Raw genomic sequence first — 13299 nt, forward strand, 5'->3', positions numbered from 1 at the left:
GGCAGCTGTGGCCTACTGGTTAGCATTCGGGCCTGTAACCGGAGGGTTGGCGGTTCGAATCCCGACCACACTGCAAAAACTGCTTATCTATCAAAATCTCATCAAGTGTTATTAATCTTATATCAAGATAAAAAAAACTAGTTGGTATTGTTTTCAGTATAAAGAGACTTACCTAGCGCTTCCTTGTGAAAACATTTGACTTAATTTAAAAAAAGTTTGACTTATTTTAAGACATCTCATCCTGAAAACAAGCAAATTTGGCTGCCAGTGCGTTAAGCAAATGTGTCCTAAAAACAAGCAAATTTGGCTGTGTGCCTACTGCACTGCAACAAATGAAATCTAACCAAGTGTTATTAATCTTATATTAAGATTAAAAAATCTATTTGGTATTGTTTTTAGTATGAAAAGACTTACCTAGCGCCCTCTCAAAAGAACATTTTGACTTAATTTAAGAAGATTTTGACTTATTTTAAGGAGTCTTATCAAGACAAATTTGCTCAACGCACTGGCAGACAAATTTGCTTGTTTTCAAGATGAGATGTCTTAAAATAAGTAAAAAATGTTTTAAATTAAGTCAAATGATTTCACAAGAAAACGCTAGGTAAGTCTCTTTATACTGAAAACAATACCAACTAGTTTTTTTTGTCTTGATACAGGGTTTCCCGCAGGAAATGTGTTAGTGAAGGTGGTAGGTCGTAGGTGGGGGGGGGGGGGGGTTGCAGGTGTATTGGTTGCCATCCAAGCGGGGGGGAGGGGGGGGGGGTGGTGTAGGGGGTTCTTGTATCGTCGGTGGGGGGGTGTGGGTGGTGGGTGTTGGCGTCTTTTTTGTGCGATACAGACTCTGTATATTTAACAATTATTTATTAAACACTACATTAGAAATAAATAACCAGCTTCTCAAAATAACAGTTAACAAAGAACAAAGTAACAACACCAAACAAACTATACAACAGTATACAAATATTTCAAAATATTTGTGTAATTTGTGAAATTTTAACAAAGACTATAACAAGTGCAAAAGAAAGTGCAAAACAACAAAATGTGCAAATGTTATCAGTCACTACTTATGGCAGAGCTGACAACTAGCATTGTTACAAGCCATCCTCCTTGGCTTTAAAAAGATCATTTCAAGGGCCCTTTGGTAATTGCACTGTTTTACTATTGGACCATTAATGCTTATCTTCATGGAGGCTGTCAGACTGTTGACCTGCAGCCTGTTTCGCAAGTCTGTCCTGATCTATACACCGAGAGTGAATGAAGTTTAGATACTTTTATAGTTTTGTGTAATATGGATGGAATTTGAGCGCGGAGCGCTTTTTAATTTAGAGGCCGGAGTGGCCGCTCTGTTCCGCTCCCATACCACGAGTCTGAGCCATGCCCACTAATAAAACCAAGACCGTTAAATTTCAAAGATATTGGCCATATAGCCTAAGTTCGTTGATGGGGATGGAGTTAGCTAAATAATTTAGAAAGCATACGCGTAGGCACGGATGGGCCTGGACGGGCCTAGGCCCGTCTATTGTCAGTCTTGCGCGTCCGATTAGACACGCAAGTCAACACTGTGCTGAGAGCAGGTGGCTGTTTACTCGGCCGCTTCTCCAGTCAAATTCGCGTCAGGTCAATTTAGCTCCCCGGTACCAAAGAACTAAGAGCAATGGCAATATATTTCACTCAGAACATTTATTTTAAAAGACTGCAACACTGATACTGCAACAACAAACAAGCTTGGCAACGTTAACTAAAGGGATCAGTCTGGATTAATTGCCAAAAGAACGAAAATGACAAATCACGCAGTCGGCTAAATATTTTAAACTGATGAACCCAGCATAGGTGCGTCGCATAAATTAAAACACAAATTGAAGCAACAACTTGATCATTGGACAACCCTACCACTAAACCTTTCCATAGGCCTATGACATAAAAAGTGTAATATGAACGCATTTCACACCTGACAATTTAACGGAGCTGTGGCTGTTCGCGATTTGACTGATTCTTGAGAACGAGGAGCGAGGAGAGATATTTGCACCGCTCAGCTCCGCTCACTAGCTCTGATTCGGAGGCATATCACATATGTAAAGATTATAAAATCTGATTCTTTTCCGATTCATGACACGTTTCTTCTTATTTTTTAATGCATTCTGCGGAGACGGGAGATTGGCGTTGGTCACGGTTTGGAATGAAAGGGAGAAAACAGGACAAAGTAAGACGACGTTTTTTGACGACGTAGTTAAGGCGGCAGGCTTGTTTTGCCAAGGCGGCCGTCTTGACTGCAAAGTGCTGCGGGAAACCCTGTTGATATAAGATTAATAACACTTGGTTAGATTTTGTTAGATAAGCAGTTTTTGCAGTGCACGGCTGAAGTGCCCTTGAGCAAGGCACCTAACCCCTCACTGCTCCCCGACCGCCGTTGTTGTTGCAGGCAGCTCACTGCGCTGGGAGTGTGTGCTTCACCTCACTGTGTGTTCACTGTGTGCTGTGTGTGTTTCACTAATTCGTTATCAAAAGAGTATATTATACTATAATACTTACCTGTGACGTTCTTCTGCGTCTCTTTGACCAATCCCATATGGCTGACTTTGCAGTGGTAGCTGCTGCTGTCATTCCACTTCTTATCCACCAGGAGGCGTCGTTCCACCCTAAAGCCCTCCGGCTCCAGCCACGTCTCTGTGGGCTCTGCGGGCAGGCTCCGCCCCTTAGCGTCCAGCCAATCAACAGCAGGCGCTGGACTCCACCCACTGGAGACACAGCGTAGGCTCAACTGTGTTTTTCCGCGTCTGTCTGTGAAAATCGCTGGCGTCGTACCTATAGCTGGAGATGGCAGAGGAGGGCATGACCCATAGATATTAGAAAGCTAGATACTGCTTTGGACTCCAGAACGTATGTCAATAGCGCCGCCATCTTGGTGGGGGCAACAATCGAGCGGTAAATCACTGGAGGCTAATGGAGAAACGGGAGTCTCTGATTGCCAGCAAGCATTGCCAAGAGACAGTAATGTGTTTGCCCCTACCAATATGGCGCTGCGTTGACGTATGCCACCTAATAGAACTCGACGGACAATGCGATACAAAGCAATATCTAGCTTTCTAATATCTATGGACATGACATTAGAGCAAGGGTCTCCTCATGGTAAGTCAGTCTAACATCAATAGGCGCATGAAGCCATTACTGTTCAAGGAAAATGTTCATTAATCTGATAACACAGTACTTGGTAAACTGGTTAACATTCCTAAATCAAATCAAATGCACTGTCTACAAACAAAGAAGGAGTAAAGGAATTGAAAAGAGCTTTAAAACGTGAAGCTTATTCAACCGTTTTGGTTGGAGGCCAGCTATATGAATACTTGCTACCACTGACAGCCAATAAAACATTAGCAGCTCTCGGCCGTGTTAATTTTGTCAAAGTAACTCTCGGGAGGAAAAAAAAGTTGGAGAGCAACCCAATGTAGTTCTTTTACCACACAATAACGGCTTCAAACTTACACCACAATGACTTACAATATAGAGAACGGAGTCTCTGATCTGATGTGTTTGGCACGGTATGGAACAGTGCCAGATCTGATGTGTTTTGGCATGGTATGGAACTGTGCCAGATCTGATGTGTTTTGGCACGGTATGAAACAGTGCCAGATCTGATGTGTTTTGGCACGGTATGAAACAGTGCCAGATCTGATGTGTTTTGGCACGGTATCAGATCTGATGTGTTTGGAATGGTATGGAACAATGCCAGGGCTGTGTTTTTTTTGTTGTTTAGTTTTTTTTTTTTTTCCCAGAAAAGACAACTAGATGGCTGTGTGGTACAATTTTTGGATTTAGAATTAAGTACTGAGCCTTTAAGAGTGCTTTGTCACACACTAAAATAATCAAGCAGTACATCTTTAAGATTTACATTATGATCAAACCGAACTCACATCTTAAACCAAGTACCACATAGTTTTAGTTAGATAAGATTCAAGATCGAGATGATCAAGCACTATACCTTTGAGACTGAGATAATCAAGCACTGTACCTTTAACACCACGAGTATTATGCGTATTTTGCCGATAGTGCGTGTGCACTGTGGCCAGAGTGAAGTCAGACGCACAAAGTGCGCAGAGTCAGGCCGAAGTTAATTAATAGAAGATAGATGGATATATCAGAATTTACACTGGTTGCATGTGATTGGTTTATTGAATTTCCCTTCACCGGAGAGGCCTTGACGTAGCATCCCGCTATATCGGTGCCGAACTCGGGGCCTACATCTAACTTAGATAATCAAGCACTGCTACAGCATCTCACCTTCGACTTGGACCTCTACGTCAACGTTGTCATGGTTCCCGTCTCCGGCGTCAGCGGTGCACTGGTACCGTCCGGCGTCCGACAGCCTGACGGCGCTGAGCCTCAGCGACACGTTCCCCGCGGCGATCTCGTCCCGGAGCAGTGCAGTGCGTCCGCGGTACGCCGGGTCCTGGTCCTCGTTCTGATCCTTGCCGTCGCCGTGCGAGTGGATGTGCGTCTGGGTGGAGCCTTTGAGTCGGTACCACACCACGGACAGCTGCTCCGGGTCGTCGACGGCATCGCGGGCTGAGAGGGAGCAGGGCAGCACCAGGTCTTGTCCTGCTACGGCCACCAGGGGGCTGCCAGGGCCGACTAGCCTGAAATCACCTGAAACACCATGACACACGACACACACATTCAGATCAGAAATCATTATCCCAGTATCTTATTTTCTGGCACACAATACTAGTAGAACACTCCATTGACTTGAATGGGATTTCCCAACGTTCTACAGGTCACTTATATTCATGTAATTACCGCTGAAAACATATAATGACTGCTGTCAATGGCAACTGGTTTTGTGCTTCTGATTCACATCTTTCATATCACTCCGCAGGTAGTTTGGTTACTTCTTGCAATGGAGCTTCATTCAAAAACACAGAGTGTGAAAGCAGACGGTTGATCAGCTATGTTCTACAGAAATGTTTGAGTTTCAAGTTCAGCATGTGTAGCGAACTATTTGTTTTCTCAGCAAAAGCCACAACAAAATGATAAAGAAATGTAGAGACATATTGTAAAGTTTATTTTTCTTGTGTTGGCAAGTAGCCAGATAATAAGTGGCATAATGTATAGAACGGTTACATGCTGCTATTCCGACATGCCGCTACTTAGACATTGGCGTCTAATTGTCGAAGTGGCGGCATTAACATTAATTTTCAGGCGTCCCACTACTGCGACATTTTTTTTTTCATTGTCGGAGTAGCGGCACTTGACCTTTTTTCAAACGTCCTGCCATTCCGACACGAGGTCATTAACAGTGCCATAGCCAGGATTTTTCAACGGAGTGGACTTTTGCGAAGTAGGCCCAGGGTGGGCCTTTATTTTTTTTTATTCCAGTATGGGAAGTATAGCCTAGGCCTACAGTAATCGTCCCAACTTTAAACAACACACGATTTCATCACAGCTCAGACGATTCATGGCAAAAAAACAATAAAAGGCTACATTGAGAAATAGCAGGGGCATCAACAGGATTGGATTCTAGGATACGCACAAGAACTTTAACCGAGTGAAACCGAAAGGTTAGTCGCGTCTTTAAGAGTGCGCCTCACATACACCAGCTCCGTTAAACATTGTATTTTTTGTGTTTAAGAGCTAAAACAAGTTGATTAGAGAGTCACATTTGAAATGTCGGGTAGTCTAATTATAGCCTATAGCGCGTGCATCTCAGAGGAAGAGATTTTGGAGAGAGAGAAGATTTAACCAAGGTGATGATTATTTGTGTCTGGTGGTAATTAGACTTGAGTAGATACCTACGAATTGTTTTGAATAAAAAAAGATAAGACAACAAATGAAATGTGACCCTGCAAGGCGAAACCAGTCGTTTTGGTAAAATTTACAAAATTAAGTCACACGAACGGCCATAAACTAAACTTTCCAATAATATGCATCGAGGGTATTGAAAATAGTAGGCCTATTGGGTATTTGATAGTCGCCGACCCTCATTAGATGTCGATATTTGGAGGTTAGCCTTCAAGAAACAAGGTTATCGCAGTTGCTGTGAGACATACGGCCCTTCTCCAGTCTCTCTCAAAATCAAAACACACCCAATTCACGCTTGGACTTTTCTATTATGTTTCTAAATGTTGGGACTGATGGACACTGAACTCTGGGGGTTATTTGAACGTTCGTTGTGTGAAGTGGTTTACTGTAAAAGGAGCGTCGGATATCCCGCCTGTCTTTGCACAATTAGGGCCATGATAATGCATGCGCTAGCCTAGTCGAGAGAAAGAAGACTAAATAAATATGCAGACATGTTATGTGCAATTCAAAAACTGCACGCATGACATATAAAAGATATATTCTTAGCCTACATTATTGTGTAGTAAATTGAGTTTATCCAACCTGCTGGCAAGCCAAAATGCGTTGCACATGGCTTTATCATTGTCCTCTAAAATGCAATATAGCTAAGCAACTTGAATATATCGCACACCCAGTTCGAACACCCTGATGGACACTGAACTCTGGGGGTTATTTGAACGTTCACTGAAGTGGTTTAGGCTAGTGGAGCAAGAATTCCGCCCGTCTTTGCGCAATTGGCCATTGATTGACGGCCATTAATGAATTAATAGGTGGCCTGCACGCACAGAGTTTGTTTGATGCATGGAGTTTCCGACCGATTTCTCCTGAGAGCTTAGAGAATAAAATGAGGAGAGCTACCTGTGTTTTACATATAATGTGTAACATTTATTCACATGGCCAGTTCAAAATCACCTAAGGTTTGACAGTAATATGTGCCGATATCAATTATTGGGAAAAACATTGTTTGGAGTAGATGGCAGGTGGATTGTTGATGTAGCTGCAGGTGCAGATGACATGACTACAGCTCATCCATGCATCTAGGATGTTGGAATTTGATAAGATACAGGAACTGAGATAAATTGAAAATGAGGATTGGTAATGTCGGAATAGCAGTACTAAAAAAAGTCGGAGTAGGGGCATGTCTAAATAGAGGCATGTCGTAATAACGGTATGTCGTAATAAAGGGTTGTCGTAATAACAGGATGTCGTAATAAAGAGTGAACCCCGTATAGAACGCCGTATAGAGTATATATACAGTCCCTTCAGGGTGAAGCAGGACCTCTCTGCTGCGCATCGGGGTACGGTTCACCCTGTCGGGACTTATTTTCCTGATAATGACCACGTTCTATATTTTATCCCTTAAGGCCCATTCACACCAAGAACAATAACGATAACTATAAATAAACATCGTTCTTGTTATTATGAATGACGACGTTCACACATAAACTGTAACAATAACGACATGAAGAACGATATTGTTGGGTTTCACTTTTCAGCTAATAGTCAATTAGAACCCATCAAATTTAAACCGTCACATTCCTTAACACAAGGAGAGACTTTGTTTATCGTTGTTCAGTGTGAACGCTTTTATCGTTATGGTTATTGTTATTGTTGTAAATGGGCCTTTACTCTCTCTCACACATACACACACACACACACACACACACTGATGGCCCAAACATCTTTCCATAAAGAGTGAATGCAGCCTACCTGTGGGTGCACATGCCACCCCCCCGCAGAGAAACAGAATCCAGAGATAGGTCAGCGGCGAAAAACAGAAATGGCTCAACCCTGAAGAGGACACAATCAACCCTGAGGAGGACACAGTGACCATTCATAGAACAGAAATGGCTTGTGGGGAAATGTCCAGTAATTAGACATCACTTTACCTGTTTAATGTCTACTCGGGTTGACATTAAACAGACATTACAAGGATGGTCTGAGTTGTTTGGGGTTTCTCATATACATGACCAGGTCAACCGCCCTTAGGAAGTCTGGAGTAACAGCTTTTCCTTATCAGGACAGTGTTTTCTTCTCTTTCATTGTACTGTATGTAATCCATTAAGAATTTTTAGTTTTAGTCCTACAAATAATGGTAAGTCTTTATCTACGACAGACTTGTTGCTCTCCTGCTCGCCTAGGATGCTTGTGTGTTTGTAACCCATCTCCGGCGTTGTGAATAAAGCGGGGTGCCTGTGCATTACTTTTTGCCTGTTTGTGGATTAACACTTAATTTTTACCACAGGCACTCCCAGTGTTTCCCATACATTGACTTATTTGTGGTGGCCCACCACAATATCAACATTGACCACCACACAATGATTTTCTTGGTTGTACTAAATTGTGCTTAAATCTAAAATCCATCACAAATATAATTAAATTCTGTGGGAAACACTGACTCCTGACGAGGACACATTAGTCAATGTCTAGTGCATGATGTCAACTGGGCACCTGCAGAAGGCAGCATGAGGTAAACAATTAACGGAAGAAACAAATGATAAAGTGATACTGCAATTAAAACAGACTTGTCCGGTTCAAATGTGTCATAGCTTTGTCTCGGACTTGTCCAGTTCAAATGCGTCATAGCTTTGTCTCGGACTTGTCCAGTTAAAATGTGTCATAGCTTTAAAATGTGTCATAGCTGGTTTGAATACTGTTTACATGATCACCATAACAAGATCATGAAGAAAAGAAAGCCGAGCACACATGCACATGTTCTATGTCTAAGTTTTAAAATAAAAATAAAAACAAATGCAAAATAAAATACTATAGGGGTGTCATTTATTCATCTCTAATCAATTCCACCCCCCACCACTTCTTGGAACTAGGCTAACTTGTTCTCATTCAGGTGAAGCGAAGGCGATTGTACGCAATGGCTAATAAGCTTGCAACATTTTAAGTAGGCCTAACGTTTGGCGTATAACTTTGTCCAATACATTTTAAGAGATGGGAGCTTGGAAATAGGTCTAAAAGTAGTATCCAGACTCTTATTCAGAGGTTGCACACATACTACTGCATGCTTAAATATAGCTGGTAGTGCTAGATATCTTAATCAGAGGTTGTATTGCATGCCAAATAGCTGCAGGTAGGCTATGGTGGGCTACTCGGAGCATATCGGCTAGCTACCTGAAGCAAGACTGCTGTTTGGATGTCCAGTAGTTTCCACAATGTTTAAATAATGATGAAAGTCACAGGAGGTTAGGTAGCCTATATCCGTTTTGGGTTGCGATTATGTTTATTTACCAGTATAAACAGCCAAGGAGTGTTACGTCAGTGGGGGGCTAGAATGCTAACGTTATAGCCGATAACTTATCTAGTTGCCCTTTAGCGATGCCGTTAGCAGTGATAAATCTGTAAATAACCTTTATAGCTGGTCGGAGAACATGTAGTTCCAGTTGCTAACATTACCTGTCATCATCAGAGCCCTAGATGATAATTGACGTCACGTTGTACAGGTAGAAGAATGTAATGATTACCCCGAGCACCTTACAAACTCCCATGCAGATTTTAACGCTCGTTCTTCATTTCGAATAGTTGTAACCTCGCGCTCTAGACTTTTTGGTAAGGTAACATTGTCAACTTCCTTCGGTAAAAATGAAACTTGCCTTCCATTTCGCTCTTTTAAAACTAACTAGTATTCATCACTGATCAGTGACAGGCATGCAAACTGGTCAAGGCTGAACAAGATGAGAAGGGTGCGTGAAGAGGGAAATAGCCGTTTCACCTTTGGTTTCATACCGAAACCAGCGCGAGTGACATGCCTCGTGCATAGCGTCCAGAGTATAATGGCCCAAACCAAAAAACAAACTATAAAATTACTCACTTAAAAAAACTCTGTTGTGGCCAAAAGTCATATCAATAAAAATAATGCCTTTATTTATTTTTGGATTTTATTTATTTTCATGAACTTATAGACATTAGGCGGGTCAATATAGGGTTCAACGTCAAAAAAATTGATACAAAAGGTTTTTTTATGGATTCTGGTACTGTTGGACATGCTAAATAACATACTAAAAATCTAGTAAAATCTGACCTTTGGAAAGGGGTCATTTTCAAAATGGCCGCCAAAAATGGCTGTCAACAGGTTAGAATGGCTATATCTCATTTACTATTCAGCCTACAGGGGAAATTGATATCAAATGATGGTCAAATTAAACAAGAATAGGATTTTAAATGTTACAATTGAAAATGTTTCAATGCTGTACCTTTTTCAGCCATAAATTAAAATCAATGCGTTTTAATACAGAGCAAATGCAATACAGGATTATTAACCATCTCCATGGCATGGAGGAAGATAAGACATGTCTTAACTGGTGTTATATATCATCTAGAGGTTATATGCTTTTAGAAAATATATGGTTTGGGGTGTTTAATCTGTTTTGCCTGGACAATATAGGCTAAAATGTATCCCCTTTACACTAGATTCACCTATACAGAATAGAGGGCAATGCATTGTTCATGGCATGGAGGAAGATAATACATGTCTTAACTGGTGTTATATCTCATCTGCAGGTTAAATGCTTTCAGAAAATATATATTTTAGGGTGTTTAATTTGTTTTCCCTGGACTTAACATGCCAACATATATCCCCTTTACACTAGATTCACCTATACAGAATAGAGGGCATTGTATTGTGCATTCATGGAGGAAGATGGGACATGTTTTAAATGGTGCTATATCTTATCTACAGATTATATGCTTTCAGAAAATATATATTTTAGTGTGTTTAATTTCTTTTTCCTGGACTGTACATGCCAACATATATACTCTTTACACTAGATTCGCCTATACATTATAGAGGGCATTGTATTGTGCATGCATGGAGGAAGATAAGACATGTCTTAACTGGTCTTATATCTCATCTAGAGGTTATATGCTTTTAGAAAATATATGGTTTTGGGTGTTTAATCTGGTTTGCCTGGACAATATAGGCTAAAATGTATCCCCTTTACACTAGATTTGCCTATACAGAATAGAGGGCAAGGCATTGTTCATGGCATGGAGGAAGATGGGACATGTTTTAAATGGTGCTATATCTTATCTACAGATTATATGCTTTAAGAAAATATATATTTTAGGGTGTTTCATTTGTTTTCCCTGGACTGTATATGCCAAAATGTATCGGCTTTAAACTATATTTGCCTATACAGAATAGAGTATGTATTATGCTTGGTGTGGAGGAAGATGGAAATGTTATTTTGTTGATTAATGTTATATTTCATATACAGGGTATATGCTTTTACAATACAGTGTATGTAGAGTAGAGTTTGCGAGTAAGTGGCTGTTTTATGACTTTAATGAACCATGACCCATGGACTGTATAGGCATGCATTGTATATTTGTGTAGATCAATAATTGTTGGCATCTATCATTAGGGGGGAGCTAATTAAACTGAATCTTAAACTATATGCATAAGTAGATCAGAAATAATTATTATATCATTATTCATCATCCTCTGACACCTCTGAAAGGAACTTGTGTGGATTGTCACATTGTTCATTTTGACACGTTCCACAGGCAGCAGTGCAAGGTAATCCATATCTTTTACACGAACAGCGTGTCAACAACAGAGTGTCTTGCAGAAATGCACACAATTAAGAACAGTTGACTGTCTCTGTACTTGGATTTAACATGAAAGAGTATTTGATTGAGGTTGATTCCATTCCATTCGGTAATCAGTATCTGAAAGCTAAACTGAGGGAGCGGTACGGGAATGACATATGTTTCACAGAAGGGAAAGGTTTTGAAGGCATGGTGACACTGAGAGAGAAAACATCATGCATCCTCAGATCCTACTATAAGAACACTAAAAAAAGGTGGAGATAAAGAGTCATCAGTGACCTCTTAATCTGAAAAAACATGAAAAACACTTTCCTAGGCTGAATAATGTGTCAGGTATAGCCAAAATTAGCCTCTGGTGGCCATCTTGGACGCCATCTGGAAAATTCTAAGTCTTTGAAAATGATGATCTGATACTTTAGTGTGACATATATGATTCAGTGACCGCTAAATCTGATTAAACACGACAAACACTTTCCTAGGCTGAATAATGTTTTAGATATAGCCAAAATTAGCCTCTGGTGGCCATCTTGGACGCCATCTGGAAAATTCTAAGTCTTTGAAAATGATGATCTGATACTTTAGTGTGACATATATGATTCAGTGACCGCTAAATCTGATTAAACACGACAAACACTTTCCTAGGCTGAATAATGCTTCAGATATAGCCAAAATTAGCCTCTGGTGGCCATCTTGGACGCCATCTGGAAAATTCTAAGTCTTTGAAAATGATGACCTGATACTTTAGTGTGACATATATGATTCAGTGACCGCTAAATCTGATTAAACACGACAAACACTTTCCTAGGCTGAATAATGTTTTAGATATAGCCAAAATTAGCCTCTGGTGGCCATCTTGGACGCCATCTGGAAAATTCTAAGTCTTTGAAAATGATGACCTGATACTTTAGAGTGACATATATGATTCAGTGACCGCTAAATCTGATTAAACACAACAAACACTTTCCTAGGCTGAATAATGCTTCATAGCCAAAATTAGCTTCTGGTGGCCATCTTGGATGCCATCTTGAAAATGACAAGTCTTTGAAAATAATGAACTGATACTTTAGTCTGACGTATATGAATCAGTGACCTCTAAATCTGATTAAACACAAAAAACACTTTCCTAGGCTGAATAATGCGTCAGATATAGCCAAAATTAGCTTCTGGTGGCCATCTTGGACGCCGTCTTGAAAATTATAAGTCTTTGAAAATTATGAACTGATACTTTAGTGTGACATATATGAATCAGTGACCTTTAAATCTGATTAAACACGAAAAACACTTTCCTAGGCTGATTAATGCTTCAGATATCTCAAATTAGCTTCTGGTGGCCATCTTGAAAATGACCCCTTTACTGGGGTCAGATTTTACTAGATTTTTAATATGTTATTAAGTACATCTAAAGGTATCTTAATCAGTTGAAAAACCTTTTGTATCAATTTTTTTGAGGTTAGGTGTTAGGTACTTTACTCAAGGTCTTTATGATACCGTCCATCTGATTTAAATACATTACTACTTCACCAGTGTTTTTACTCAAGGTCTTTATGATACCATCCATCTGATACATTACTACTTCACCAGTGTTTTGCTGACACGCCTGAGTAAATAGAATACCCAACACTCGAGGTGAGGGAACCGAAGAATCTAAACAAAGGGAACTAAAACAAATACCAGAACCACATGAACTAAACAAACAGAACTAAAATAAACACTGGAACCAGAGGAGCTAAACAAACAGAACTAAAATAAACACTGGAACCACATGAACTAAACAAACAGAACTAAAATAAACAAACAGAACTAACATAAACAAACAGAACTAACATAAACACTGGAACCAGAGGAGCTAAACAAACAGAACTATAAGAGATCGGCATGATGTAGAGGTCTGCCATGGTCCGATGT

Source organism: Alosa pseudoharengus, unplaced genomic scaffold (assembly GCF_046254945.1).
Source record: "Alosa pseudoharengus isolate Yale_2024_CS ecotype anadromous, Long Island Sound unplaced genomic scaffold, YU_APseudo_1.1 YU_APseudo_1.1_scf_1, whole genome shotgun sequence".
In the NCBI taxonomy this organism is placed as follows: domain Eukaryota; kingdom Metazoa; phylum Chordata; class Actinopteri; order Clupeiformes; family Clupeidae; genus Alosa; species Alosa pseudoharengus.